Raw genomic sequence first — 12,820 nt, 5'->3', positions numbered from 1 at the left:
CTCAATTGATTTTCACAGCAACCATAATGGTGTAGGTATTATTGTTACCACTCTCTTCATCATCATCCCCATTTCACAGATGGGGAAACTAAGGCACAGAGAAGTTGGAGACTTGCCTAAACTTAGAAAGCTATAAAGGACACTTTGGCTCCAGAGTCTGTGTTCTTAATCACTATTGGGTCCTTACCTCTAAGTGACCTAACAGGTCGCAGGGAGGGGAGCAAATAACAACTTGCCTGGAACTTAGTCATGTCTGACTTGTGGAGTGAGGGCAGTGGTCTAAAAAGGCAGAACAGTTGAGTGAAGAAAACAGAAGAGTTGGAGATGGCATGGAAAAGTTAGATTGAAAGTTCACCAAATCATCAGGCTAGAAGTCCATAAATGGCAGCTAAAATGGCCATATCTGTAGCCAAAAAATGGGAAAGAACATGTTTTCCCCACAGACCTCCATCCATCATTCAACATCACCACCCTATCAGGGACCTCACGGGACCTCCCAACACTCATTCTCACCCATTACTGACTCCAGAGACCCGCCCCCCATTTCACACCCTACAGACCCTCCCATCACTCCAAATAGCCTCATCATTCACTCTACAGATTCCCCCATCACTGACTTTAGAGGCTTCCCATCACAAACCCCACAAATGTCTCATCACACCCCCCCAAAAAAAACACCCATCAATTACCCTACACACCCTATCACTCACCCCACATCCCCTGTCACACATTCGACAGATGCTGTCACTCAGCTTACAGACCTCTCACCACGTACCCCCAGAGACTTTTATTGGTCATATCCAAGCACCCCTCCAAGTAATCACCCAGTAAATTCACGTCTTTACAAAGCCCATACTCACACGTATAACTTTGCCCACAGCCCACTAGCCCTGTCTCACTTTCATTCTGAGTGAACCCTCTACCCTCTTTCATCCCCTGCTCTGATGTTAAGAACAGAACTCTTATTCTGGTGAGATCTGCCTGGAATTTCCAAAATCAGTCACGACTTCTTCCGGACAACTACTTTCTTGGTCCTTGACCCCCACCATCGGTGCATTCCTGATCACCAGGCAATTGCTCTTCCTAAGCCTATCATTGTTAGTAGCCCGTAGCATCACTGATAGTAGTGTTCTCTAACAGCATTGACTGTGTGTGGCTGGCAAGAAATATGGCTGTGCCAATAAACCAGATCACCAAGGGAGCAGACATCTTTACAAAGGTTACCACTCTATAGCAGAGAAAGTTTAGAAAACATGGAATTTCGGGAAGAATTTGAAAATTTGCAATAAGAACAGAGCCTTTTGTATAAAGGCTAGCGATGGGCAAGTTATACTCACATTTTGGGGAGATTCCTGGGAACTCATAGGTACAAACATAGAGCTGAGGACCACAGACCCCTGTGGGGAGATACCACTGGGGAGATGCGGGAGGGAGGCCAGGAATAGTGCAGCTCTCCCTGGAAACTATTACCCGGAAGAAGAGAGACAAAGCCGGGAATGATACACTCCTCTAGAGATCAGTCGGAGAAGGCAATGGCACCTCACTCCAGTACTCTTGCCTGGAAAATCCCATGGATGGAGGAGCCTGGTAGGCTGCTGTCCATGGGGTCGCTGAGGGTCGGACATGACTGAGCGACTTCACTTTCACTTTTCATTTTCATGCATTGGAGAAGGAAATGGCAACCCACTCCAGTGTACTTGCCTGGAGAATCCCAGGGACGGGGGAGCCTGGTGGGCCGCCGTCTATGGGGTCGCACAGAGTCGGACACAACTGACGCGACTTAGCAGCAGCAGCAGAGATCAGTATGTATCACTGGAGAGTTAGGGAGAAAGTAGTGGGTAGTAGTCCTCTCAAGAAGATGAAATTATGGAGATGGAGTAACGCAGTCCTTACGATAGACGCTATTGGGCTAGCAGTGGTGAAAGCCCGAGTCGGTAGGCTCCTCTGTGGGAGATACCACTGGTATAGATGGGCGGGGGGGAAGCTGAGGGTGGTACAATTCTGTACTCAAAGAAAGAGATGTGTGAAGAAAGTGGTAAACATAAGTACAGAGAGTTGGAGACAGAAGCCCCAGGGGAACTGGGGCAAAATGGGATCCTAAAAGGAGACTAGGTGAGAATCCAGATCTGATAGTGACCCTCCAGGCCCATTTTGCATCCTCCTCCTGGGAACCTACCGCAGAAATATGAGGTGTAACCAAGATACCAGGGTCAAAGTCCTATGGTTTGAGGTTCTGGGTCTCCCTGAGGCCTAGAAGAGGAACAAACAGGGGGCAAACCAGTGCGTGGCTCAGAGGGTTAAGCGTCTGCCTGCAATGCAGAAGACCTGGGTTTGATCCCTGGGTCAGGAAGATCCCCTGGAGAAGGCAATGGCAACCTACTCCAGTACTCTTGCCTGGAAAATCCCATGGACAGAGAAGCCTGGTAGACTATAGTCCATGGAATCGCAAAGAGTCGGACACGACTGAGTGACCTCACTTTCACTTTCTATATTAATCATACTCTACTACTTAGTCATGTGAAAGGCAAAATGCATGGGACACTAAAGGACATTGTTTTTTCCAGGCTTTTGCAATAGGGAAGACTTTCTTTAAAGAGAAACTTCTCAATGGCAAGGAAAGGAATCTAGGGTTTTATGTTGTTATTGTTCAGTCATTCAGTCACTCATTCATGTCCAACTCTTTGCGACTCCATGAACTGCAGCACACCAGGCTTCCATCCTCACTATCTCCCAGAATTTGCTCAAACTCGAGTCCATCGAGTCAGTGATGCTATCTAAAGAAGCAGGTAAAAAAAAAACAGTCATATGTGAGTCATGAGGAAGGACTAGGACAGGGTTTATCTTGGAATATGCAGAAGTATGGGGGACTGCTATGGACTGAATTGTGTCCCTCCTAAAATTCATATGTTAAATCCTTAACCCTCAAGGTGCTATTATTTGGAAATAGGGTCTTAGGGAGTAATTAGCATTCAGTTATATCATGAAGATGGGACTCAGGTCAGATGGGATTAGTGCCCTTATAAGAAAACTGCAGAAAGGAAGAGGCTGTGTCGGGGCACAGTGAGAAGCCAGAAAAAGAGCCCTCCCCAGGAACCAAATCAGCCATCCCTTTATCTTGGAATTCCCAGCCTCCAGAGCTGTGAGAAATAAATTTCTGTTGTTTAAGACCCCCAGTCTATGGTATTTTGTTATGGCAACCTGAGCTGATTAAAACAGGGAACTTTGTAGTTCCCTTTTCAGGAACACAAAAGGGTTGGGGGATTTCTTCACTACTTTCCAGAAGCACAGGCCTCCCTCAGGTATAAAGTCCAACACTTCCAGTCACCTCCATTCCTGCTCACTCTGCCCCTCACGGCTCCCATTCCTCCTGACTCTAGCAATCATTTAAATCTACTCCTTCTCACTGTGCCCCAGATTTACCCCATTCAATACCACTGTTTATTCACTTTCATTTACTCTGCTTCATGGCTACTATTCACACACTCTGTACCTCATTTTTTTAAGTGAACTATTTTTTAATAAATTAATTTTCTTTATTTATTTTTGGCTGTACTGGGTCTTCATTGCTGCGTGCAGGCTTTCTCTAGTTGTGGTGAGTGTCAGGGTACTCTCCAGTTGCAGTGCACGGACCTCTCATTGTGGTGGCTTCTCTTGTTTCAGAGCACTGGCTGAAGGGCAGGTGGGCTCAGTAGTTGCGACTCGTGGACTCTAGAGCACAAACTCAGTAGTTGTGGTGCACGAGCTTAGCTGCCCCATGGTGTGTGGAATCTTCCCCAACCAGGGATCAAACCCGTGCCCCCTGCATTGGCAGGCAAAATCCTAACCAGTGGACTACCAGAGAAGTACCTCATACTAATACCTTTTTATTTCAAACAATGTTCTCACATATTTATTACTGAACTAATCTGCTAGTGAAGAAACAAAGAGAACATAGAAACAAAGGGAAAAAATCACTTTTCTAATAAAACCTGTGCAAATGTCCAGATAGTAGTAATGTTTTCAGCTTGGTATGGTAAGATGCTAGTGACTCTGGTACAGCATAAATATGTGTGCCATCTCACGTGCAATTCCTTGCAGACCCAGCTTTGTTAGTCTCCAGTGTCTCCTCTTGGAGTTGTACCTGATTTTATTACCAGTTTATTCCCAATCCATTAGGGAATGGGACTATTCTGCTTTTGTTTCTTGGCCAGGAATCACTTGATCCTGAAAGTCTTATGAGAAGAAAGTCATAGCGAGGAACAGAATCAATCGAACACACACCACAACTGTGGAGAAAGGGAGAGGCAGTCAACATCTCTTTTACTGTGGTAAAATACACATAACATGAAATTTACTATTTTAATCATTTTAAAGTGTACAATTCAGTGTCATTTAGTACATTCACAATAACCATTGCCACTATCTAGTTCCAGACCATCTTCATCACCCCCCAAAAAAGTGCTTACCCATTTCCTATTGCCTCCTACTCCCAGCCCATGGTTACTACTAATCTACTTTATGTCTCTATGGATTTGCCTATTCTGGATATTTCATGCAAATAGAATCATACACTATGTGGCTTTTTGTATCCGGTTTATTTCACTTAGCATGTCTTCAAGATTCATCCATGTGGTGGTATGGTATCTGTAATTATTCCTTTTCATGGAAAAATTGTACAGCTATACCACGTTTGGTTTATCCACTCATCAGCTGATAGACATTCGAGTTGCTTCCACCTTTTAGCTGTTGTGAATAGTGCTGCTATGAACATTTGTGTACAAATTGTGTTTGAATTTCTGTTTTTAATTTTATTGGGTACATTCCTAAGTGTAGAATTGCTGGATCATATGGTATTTCTATGTTTAACTTTTTGAGGAACTATTTTCCGCTGTTGCTGCACTATTTTACATTCCACACCAGCACTGTAGGTGTACGATTTCTCCACATTCTCCCAAACACTTGTCATTTTCTGTTTGTTTTTATTATAGGCATCCTAGTAGCTGTGAAGCGGTACCTCATTGTGGTTTTGATGTACATTTTCCTAATGACTAGTGAGGTCTTTCCAGGTGGTGCTAGTGGTAAGAACCTGCCTGCCAATGCAGGAGACATAAGAGATGCAGGTTCAATCCCTGGGTTAGAAAGATCCCTTGAAAGAAGGCATGTCAACCCACTCCAGTATTCTTGCCTGGCAAATCCCATGGACAGAAGAGCCTGGAGGGCTACAGTCCATAGAGTCAGACATGACTGAAGCGACTTAGCACGCATGCAATGCCTGAAGACAGTGAGAATATTTCATGTGCTTATTGGCCATGTGTATGTCTTCTTTGGAGAAATGTCTTTGGAAAAAAATGTCTTTTGTAAATGGATTTTTGTTGTCAACTGTAAGAGTTCTTTATACATTATGGACACCAAACACTTATCTAATGTATGATTAGCAAATACTTCCTCTGATTCTCTAGGTTGCCTTTTGACTCTCCTGATAATGTCCTTTGGTGCACCAAAGTTTTTATTTTTATTTTCTGGTCACACTGTGCAGCTTGCAGGATCTTGGTTCCCTCACCAGGGATTGAACCCAAGCCCTTGGCAGTGAAAGCCCAGAGTCCTAACCACTGGACCACCAGTGAGTTCCCAAAAGTTTTAAATTTTGATGCGGTCTAATTTCTCTAATATGTCTTTCATTGTTTATGGTTTTAGTGTCATATCTCAGAGACCATTGCCAAATTCAAGGTCACAATGATTTACCCCTATGTTTTCTTCATATAAGAATGTTTTACTTCTTATATTTATGTCTTTGGTAAGTTTTGAATTAATTTTTACATGCGATATGAAGTTAGGTTCCAATTTCCTTCTTTTGTATGTGGAAATCCAGATGTCCTCGCACACTGCTGAAGAGACTTCTCTTTCCCCCATTGAATTGTCTTGGCACCCTTATTGAAATCAATTGACCATAAAAGTGTGGGTTTATTTCTGGATTTTCAATTATATTCCATTGACAGGTACATCTATCTTTGTGCCAGTATCACACTGTAGCTTTGTAGTAGGATTTGAAACCAGGAAGTGTGAGTTCTCCAATTTGTTCTTTTTCAGATTGTTTTAGCTATTCAGGGTCCTTTGTCATTTCATATAAATTTTGGTACCTGTGTATCCATTCCTGCAAAAAAAGAGGCCTTTGGAATTTTGTTAGGAATTGCATTGAATCTATAGATTGCTTTGGGGAGTATTGCCATCTTAACAATGTTAAGTCTTCCAGTCTGTAAACACTGGAAGTCTTTCCATTATTTAGGTCTTTCATTTCTTTCAATGATGCTTTGTATTTTTAAGTGTACAAGTCTTGTACCTGTTTGGTTAAATTTATTAATAAGTATTTTATCCTTTTTGATCCTACAAAATGGATCATAAACAGAATTACTATAAATAGAATAAAATAGATTATAAATAGAATTGTTTTTCTTAATTTCCTTTTCAGATTGTTCATTGCCAGTGTATAGAAATACAAGTGATTCTTATATGTTGATTTTGTACATTGCCACTTTGCTGAATTTAGTTATAAGCACTAATAGGTTTTTGTGGATTCTTTAGGAATGTGTGTGTGTGTGATCATATCATCTTGGAATAGAAATAGGTTTGCTTCAATTTTGGTGCCTTTTATTTCTTTTTCTTGACTGAAAATCGCTCTGGCTAGACCTTCAAGTACAATATTTAGCAGAAGTGACAAAACTGGGCTTTCTTGTCTTGTTCTCCATCTTAGGAGGATATTTTCAGTCTCACTATTGAGAATGAGATTAGCTATGGGTTTTCTATAAATGCCTTTTAACAGGTTGAGGAAGTTGCCTTCTATTCCTGGTTTGTTGAGTGTTTTTTTAATCATGAAAGGATGTTAGATTTTGTCAAATGGTTTTTAATGCATCAATGAGATGGTATCATGTGGTTGAGATATTTTCTAGTTTCAGTTGTAATTTGCTCTTGATCTATGGCTTATTTATAAGTGTGTGACTTATTTTCAAACATTTCAGGATTTTCTAGTTATCTATTATAGACATGTAGTTTAATTCCACATGGTCAGAGAATTTACACTGTATAACTTCATCCTTTGAAATTTGTTGAGACTTTATGGACCAACATGGGATCTATTTGGATAAATACTCCTCATGCACCTGAAAGGACTGTGAATTCTTTAGTTATTGGGTGTAGTAATTATATGAATTTGTGCTAATTATATGAAGTTGGTTAACTGTGATGTTCAGCTCTTCTATATCACTTCTGATTTTCTTCTGTTTGTTCTATTCCTGACAGAGGTGTGTTCAAGTCTGTAGCTATGTTATGGGTTTGTCTATTTCACTTTTTAATTCTATCAACTTTCACTTTATATGTTTTGAACCTATGCTATTACGTGATGTAGTAAGCAAAAAAATGAACCCCCAAAGATGCCCCATCCTAATCCTCAGAAACTGAATATGATGAGTTACCATACACATGAATATTTTTGACATGACAGAAAGGACATTACAGATGTAATTAAGATTATTAATCAGTTGATCTTAATTTAGAGAGATCATCCTAGATTATCCATATAGGCCCAGTGTAATTGTATGAGCCCTTAAAAGCAGATACTGGCGGAAGAGGAAGGCAGAAGGGAAAGTCAATGATTCAAAGCATAGAAAGAAGTTGCCATGCTATTGTCATCTTAAAGATGGAGGGGACTATGTGAAAAAATAAATGAATTGTGACAACAAACTATATGACTTTGGAAGTATATTCTTCCCTAGAGCCTCCAGAAAGGAACACAGCCCTGCCAACACCATAATTTCAACCTTATATGAAACCTTCAGAAGAGAACCCAGCTGAGCCACATTTTGCCTGGGCATCTGTCCCATGGAAACTGTGAAGTAATAAATGGGTGTTGCTTTAAGCTGTTAAGTTTGTGATAATTTATTATAGCAGCAACAAAAACTAATAATGCAGGTAGATTAAAATTCGAGAACTGCTGAATCTTCTGAAGCTTTTATCACTTTTATCATTATGAAATTTCCCTCTTTATCTCTACCAATACTTCTACCTTACAGCCTACTTGCTTTGCTATTATTATAGCTACAACAGCTTTTTATTAGTGATTTCATTGTATATATTTTTTCATCCTTTTATGTTCAACTTTTCTGTGCCTCTTCATTCCTTTCTATATTTCTTGCTTTCATTTGGGATCAGATTAAAATAACTCCACTTAGTATTTCTAGTAGTATAAGTCTACTGGTGATGAATTCTCTTAGCTTTGTATTAAATTTTGTAATAAATATTTGTATTTATTTCACCTGCTGCTTTGGACTACCAGTATAGAATTGGGTGTAGAATTCTCAGTTGGCAGATTTTTTTTTCCTTTCAGCACTTCAAAGATATCATTCCGTTTTTTTCTGATTACCAGAATTTCTCTTGAAAACCCAGCCATCCGTTTTATTGTTTTTCCTTTGTCCTTTTTTCTCTGACAACTTCTAAGGTTTTCTTTATAACTTCGGGTTTCATCAATTTGAGTATGGTGTGTTTAGATGTGGTATTATTTGTGTTTATAGTACTTACAGTTTGGTGTGGTTCTTGAAACTATTCCCTGATGACTTCTATTAATGTTGTAAAATACTCAAACAGTACTTCTACAAATTAGGTTGGTGCAAAAGTAACTGCGGTTTTTGCATTGTTGAAATTTGCCATTGATATTAGAATACATTCTTAAATAAATGTGGCTATATTATACATCATTTTCATGTGCATTTCTCACTTTATGTTTTTTTGCTAATGACTTATTACTTGTTATTTATTTTATATTTATTTTAGACTATGGAAATCATGTTAGACAAAGAGCAAATTGCAGCAAGTTTCTTGAGTTCAAAATGGGTTGTAAAGCAGCAGACTCAACTCAAAACATCAACAACGCATTTGGCCCAGAAACTGCTAATGAATGTATAGTGAGTGTAGTGGTGGTTCAAGAAGTTTTGCAAAGGAGATGAGAGCCTTGAAGATGAGAAGTGTAGTGGCCAGCCATCAGAAGTTGGCAATGACCAGTTGAGAGCCATCATCGAAACTGATCCTCTTCCAACTATAAGAGAAGTTGCTGAAGAACTCAATATCAACCATTGTATGGTCAGTCGGCATTTGAAGCAAATTGGGAAAGTGAAAAAGATCGATAAGTGGGTGCCTCATGAGCTGACTGAAAATCAAAAAAATTGTCATTTTGAAGTGTCATTCTCTCTTATTCTATGCAACAACAACAAACCATTTATCAATCAGATTGTGATGTGTGACAAAAAGTGGATTATATACTACAACCAGCGAAAACCAGCTCAGTGATCAGACCAGGAAGAAGCTCCAAAGCACTTTCCAAAGCCAAACTTGCACCAAAAAAGGGTCATGGTCATTGTTTGGTGGTCTGCTGCCCGTCTGATCCACTATAGCTTTCTGAATCCTGGCAAAACAATTACATCTGAGAAGTATGCTCAGCAAATTGATAAGATGCACTGAAAACTGAAATGCCTACAGCCAGTACTGGTCAGTAGAAAAGGCCCAATTCTTTCCCACAACAATGCCCGATTGCACATCACACAACCAATGCTTCAAAAGTTGAACAAATTTGGCTACAAAGTTTTGCTTCATTTGCAATATTCACCTGACCTCTCACCAATCAACTACCATTTATTCAAGTATCTCAACAACTTTTTGCAGAGAAAACACTTCCACAACCAACAGGATGCAGAAAATGCTTTCCAAGAGTTAGTTGAATCCCAAAGCACATATTTCTCATTGGCAAAAATGTGTTGCTTGTACTGGTTCCTTTTTTTTTTTTTTTAACTAATAAAGCTGTGTTTGAGCCTACTTATAATGATTTAAAATTCACAGTCTGAAACTGCAATTACTTGCACTAACCTAATACTTCTTCCTCTATTCGCTCTATCCTCTTGTCAAGCACAAAGCAAGGCCAGGCCAAAGCTTGACAGATTCAGCTGGTAAAGAAACAATGAACCCTTTTTAAGATTCAGACTGTTTATTACTGACTTAAGTAGCAAACAAAAGGATCAACCAAAGATTACAGCTCCCTAAAACCCTATGCAGGGCAGCAACAAAACAAAGGGGCCTGATGAATGCAACAAAAATGATAGGACCCTCTGATACTGAAACACGCTGCAGCTAAGAAGTTTTATAGCCTGCAGTTCTACTTTAACAGAATAAGGCAGAAAATCTCATAGCTCATTAGAAGCTCGGAGGAGAGAGAAGTGGTCTCCCAGAGGTGACAGGGAAGCAAGTAGGAAATGAGTCTATAGAAGCTCCTCACAAGCCTCTCATGCTCTCATTTTCCAGGAACAACACAGCATTCTGCCAAGACATCAACTCAGCTCTAATTCCAACCTGCTCTATGTGGCTCATGTGGATACATACAAGGCCACCAGTACATGGTAGAGGAACTCTTCCACTATAGCTTTCTTCCATTCAGGTCTTATATTATTTATATCATGATTATTGTTATGCTTTACTTTTTTCTCTTTGTGTTACTTTTTTTTCTATTGTCCTATCTTCTAATTCATTAATCCTGTCTTTTGCTGTGTTCAATACAAAGTTAAGCCCTTCCAATGAGTTCTTAACATCTGATATTAGAATTCTGAGCTCTAGCAGTTCCATTTGATCCTTTTTTTCTTTTAGTGATTGCAGTTCTCTGTTGAATTTTTATATCTTTACATTTATTTGTCCATCCTTCCCTCCATATTCTTGAACTTGTTAATCATAGTTTCTTCTGGCTGCATATAGAGTCTGGTGAAATCACACTGATCCCATTGAGACTTGATTTTAGCTTTGCTGAAGCTAGTCTATTCCACTTACACCCTCACTCACAGGGTGTAACCCTTAGTACTAAATTGTAGCTCTTACTCCAAGGACATGGCTCTTTTGAGTCTCAACTGAAAGCCTAGAGTGCTTGCCAGGGCCTCTCTACCTTGATGGGGTTTGAACTCCATTGTTTCTCTAGCACCAAATAGCTACCAAAAGCTCCACTCATCTCTTTACTATCCAAGATATAGTTTTCTGTTGGGTTTCTTGGAATCTTACCCTGCACACATAGAACTTAGACAAAAGGGTATTTGTACACAGATACTTTGGCTCTCTCTCTGTCTGCAGCCCCTTCTTCTCTGAGGTTTTTTAACTCCTACTTCCAACTGCTTTGGCAAGGTAGTCACTTTCTAATGGTCCCTCTTCCCTCTTATTGTCTTGCACTGCCATTTGAAAAATATCAAGGTAAAAGTAGAACTCCCTGTGCTTCCCTTCTTTCAAGAATTACAGCTCCTCAAGTCCTGTATGTATTAGTAGGCTTCCAGTGCCTTCAAACAAGTTTTATATGTATTTATTCAGCCTATATAGTTGTTTCAGCAAGAGAGTAAGTCAGATACAAGCTACTCCATTATGGCCAAAATTAAAAGATCCCCCACACTTTAACCTCTACTTTGAGATCTTTAGTTTTCATATCTCTAAATGATATTGAATGAGAAAAATTTTACACTGATCAGCCTGACAAACAAAGCCTTACACAGTCAAGCTTCACCCATGCATCTAAATTTGCATTATACAAGTTCCCAACAAATGTCATGTTTCATTCTATTAAGGACATCCATTGTTATTCAAAATGAAACATCTGTGAAATCAGGTTGTTTTACTATTAATGGGAAGAAATGACTCCATTGGCAAAGGTTTTTTTATCCTCAGTGGTACATGAAATAATGTTACATCTTACAACTGACAGTACCGTAAATTAGGTGAAATAAAGTTGCTGCTGTTCCATTGTATTATAATTAGTTCTTCCTTACAAATAATGCCCTGTTCATATCTAATCCGGAGAAGGCAATGGCACCCCGCTCCAGTACTCTTGCCTGGAAAATCCCATGGATGGAGGAGCCTGATAGGCTGCAGTCCATAGGGTCACTAAGAGTTGAATACCACTGAGCGACTTCACTTTCACTTTTCACTTTCATGCATTGGAGGAGGAAATGGCAACCTACTCCAGTGTTCTTGCCTAGAGAATCCCGGGGACGGGGGAGTCTGGTGGGCTGCTGTCTATGGGGTCACACAGAGTCGGACATGACTGAAGTGACTTAGCAGCAGCTTAGCAGCATATCTAATCACAACCCTTTGCTTATATGCATATGTTCCCTTAGTTTATTCATCTTTTGCCCTGTTTAAAACTTCTTGACATTATTTGGATGCATGTGTATGTGCTAAGTCACTTCAGTTATATCCAACTTTTTGCAACCTCAGGGACTATAGCCCACTAGGCTTCTCTATCCATGGGATTCGCCATGCAAGAATCCTGGAGTGGGTTGCCATTTCCTTCTCCAGGGGATCTTCCCGACATAGGGATTGAACCCGCATCTCCTGTGGCTCCTAAATTGAAGGCAGATTCTTTACTGCTGAGCCACCAGGGAAGCCTATTATTTGGATAGTAGCTACTAATCAAAACTTTCAAAGAAGGCCTTCTCCAAACTCTCTATGCCACTTTAACTTTCATTTTTCAGGACTTTCTAAAGTAAATACTATATTTACCATTTATTTTGAAGTTTAAAAGTTGCAGAGCATTATACTACAGTATAAAAGTAAAATACTCAAAGTGTTTATTTTTAAAAATTATTTCACATTGTACATTAGAAATCTAAACTATCATCTAAAATAAAAATCTCTCTGGAATGACCTTGAAATTAGATTTTTATTAACTCTTCTACCATTAAGGTCCTTCTGATTTCACCTTGAGTCAGGGCTACTGTTATGTTTTCCACATTAATATCTCACTGGTAGAGATCTTGAGTCCTGGGGCTTTCCTAAA

Source organism: Ovis aries, chromosome X (assembly GCF_016772045.2).
Source record: "Ovis aries strain OAR_USU_Benz2616 breed Rambouillet chromosome X, ARS-UI_Ramb_v3.0, whole genome shotgun sequence".
NCBI lineage: Eukaryota > Metazoa > Chordata > Mammalia > Artiodactyla > Bovidae > Ovis > Ovis aries.
This window is presented reverse-complemented; position numbering follows the sequence as displayed.